The sequence below is a fragment of the Glossina fuscipes genome, unplaced genomic scaffold (genome assembly GCF_014805625.2).
Source record: "Glossina fuscipes isolate IAEA_lab_2018 unplaced genomic scaffold, Yale_Gfus_2 3, whole genome shotgun sequence".
NCBI lineage: Eukaryota > Metazoa > Arthropoda > Insecta > Diptera > Glossinidae > Glossina > Glossina fuscipes.
Window position 1 is genome coordinate 2,243,311 of NW_023998417.1, and position 3,078 is coordinate 2,246,388.

Genomic DNA, 3,078 nt, shown 5'->3' on the forward strand with positions numbered 1-3,078 from the left:
GTTTGTATGAACAAAAGGGAAGAGAGACTCTTTTTTTTAGTCCATATATTCGTGTCATTTTCTGCAGATCTTAGAACAAATTTTTTTTTTTTTTTTCATAGGTGCATTAATCATTTCATTCCTATACATTGCCACTCATTTCTTCAAAAAGTAGATCAAATTACTTCTAAATTATGCAACAACATCGAAACAATTTACTCACTGGATGATTAATGAACTGGAATATAGAGGACAGGTTACCTGAAACTAATTAACGCTGTTCAGATTTGGACAGCAAATACGCCACAACTTTATTGATTCGCTATAGATCGCTCTCTCCATTAGAGTGTTCGACAAATCCCTTTTTGATATATACTCAAGCGTTGTCTAATCTACTTTGCTGTCATTCAATATACGAACATTTGATTCAAATACTTCTCAAAACTTCTCAGAAAAGTGTACAACCAAGACCTTAGCGTGAACAATAAAAGCTACAGGTAATGCCCTCTGGTGGTTAACTAACAGTACTGCCTGTTGAATAGCCTATTGAATTCATTACGGATTCCAGCATTGCTTGCCCCCTTCATCACTTGGCTATTTCCTTATCCTGGTTCATGATTGAGGACTTGGAAATTTTTTCCTTCTATTTTGTAACATCTGGCTACCTTGCTACCAACAATTATGAATTCTTGACGTAGTTGGGTTCTGGTTGCCCGTATTTGGGTTAAGGAAATTGCCTCAAAGTTAAAAACTAAGATATATACTCTTGGTTTCGAAATCAAAATCACAAAAACCTAAAATTCAAATATGTTTTTGGCAAATGCAGAGCCGAGACAACAACCATTCTTCTTGTTCTCTTTCTAAAATTTAATAAATTAAAAAAGTTGAAAACCTATGAGAGAAACTAAGCGGTTTGTATATATGAAATAAATGGTTTAATCAATAAGTCACGGGACTTAGTGAGAAAAGTTGCTGCCACAAAATTCGACTTTATTCATCAGCATAGCAGGTCTTCCAAGTTACGATGTCTTTCCTGTAGAAAGATATTTCAAGACCCTTACAATACGCTTTAAAGTCGACAATGTCCTCATCAAGCTTTCCTCTTTTTTTGTTTTTTTTTTTTTTTTGTCTATTATTGTATGACCAGACGATGCGTCCTATTCGAAACGAGCAAGAAGAAAGATATAGATAAGCAGTAGTGTAGTGTCGCGATAGTATGCAAAATTCGTAAGTGTTACGCCTTAACCAACTAAGCATTCAATAGAACTACCAAGACCAAACAGACGATTTCTATATGTTAATCTCGGGAATTATTAATCCATGCATTATATTGAATGAAAATTGGCTTCAATCGCTTTAAGCAAAATAATGCTTGTCAATCATTTCATCTCAATTGAAATGCTTATGACAATGACGGCAACAAATACGTATACTTAATTGAATCAATTCACTTCCTGTTCGCAAACAAAATTGTATCCTTCAGATTTTTAAATCGTTAAACCTCAAATATCAAAAGTTAAACATTAGAAAAACTTTTTATAAAGTTAACTGAGTTAGTGTACAATTTTCAAATGTAATAACGCAGCACGCAGGATGTTTATTAAAAATGAGAAGATTTTTAAAGAATTCTTTCTACACTTTGCCTTACTCTTTATTTTTATGCCTTATTGTGAGGGTGAAGTTTTGTAAGTATTTACAAACTTTGAAAACAAACGCAAAGCAATGGCATGAGATTAGGTTATATATTAATACTATCTTTATCGTGAGATTTTTAAAGCTTTATTCATAAGACTTTAAATTATTCTAACAATATCTGTACGTTTGTCTTTCAACTTTTTCATTGCTAGGTTTTATGAGAAAAAAAAAGAAGAGAAATGAAGCACACGATCCGCATATTATCAAGACCAAGGCCAAGAAGATGATCAATTGAAGATCAATTGAATTGAAATTTCCATTAGAGGTAAGCGGTAGCCACTTGAGTATGATTTACAAATCTACTTGCGGTTAAATTTTCTTCCATCATACGCACTGCTTATTCCGGATGTCTGCAGCATAATTCGCTCAGATAATTCATTCATTTATTTTTCGACTTCACCGTATAAAAAAAGTTTGTGAAGGGTTTTCAAAATTAGCTCTGTTTACCTCAACACGGCGAAAGCATTAACTATTTAGGTTTTAGATCTCGCTTTGGCCAGAAGGGAGCTTGTAGTCCATATTCTCTCACTGCCTCATATCTAGAACTTTAGAGTTCAAAAAACGTAGTATCTCTTTATTGGATCGCGCCAGCTACCGCTTACAAGCCGTCAAGTTTTGTCGAATTAAGCATACAAGACCGACGTCCACGTCAGACAATAGAGGAGACTGCACTCGTTTGTATGGGACTCTTCAGTGTAGTTTAGGTCCCTAGTTTATAAGGATTGCCTAACTCTCTGAAGGGCGCCTGTTACGCGAAATTAACTCGTTATCAGGGAACGTGGTAGTGTATCCAAGTAAAACTTCTCAGACATCTGTACCGTAAAAATAGCTTCTAGCAGAATGCTTATGGACAGACAGCTGAAACAAGTGGTTTCATATGTGCAAAATTTTAATATTGATTAGGTTCTCCTTTATAATCGCTGTTATAAACTGGAGTTGCATTAAGTTTTCACTGAATTTTTATGAAAGTTTTTACATATTTTTAAAAGACAAAAGGATTTAAAAATTTCACTGTACTTTCGTGAATGTATCTTATAAATTTCCCCCGAAATACATATAGTTTTTCCTTTTCTTTTTGCCCACTTTATATAAAGCTTTCTGTTTGATTACTAAGAATTTTAACTATATTTTTTTCGTTTATTTCATTTCTTCAGCGGTCAACTACGATGACTGTTTAATCAATCAAAATAAAGTACGCTTCTGACAACGTTAGAAACTCAAAGAAAAAAAGAGTATGTCTATAAAAAAGCAAATAAAAACACTATAGTGGCGCCACCGGCCACTATAAAATACGCTACACCGCTTCGTTTAATCGAATTATTCATACAACGACTTTTCAAAATAAAATGTTAATTAGATGGGAAGTTGTCGAAACACTGCTTCGATACGAAGCATCTTCAATAG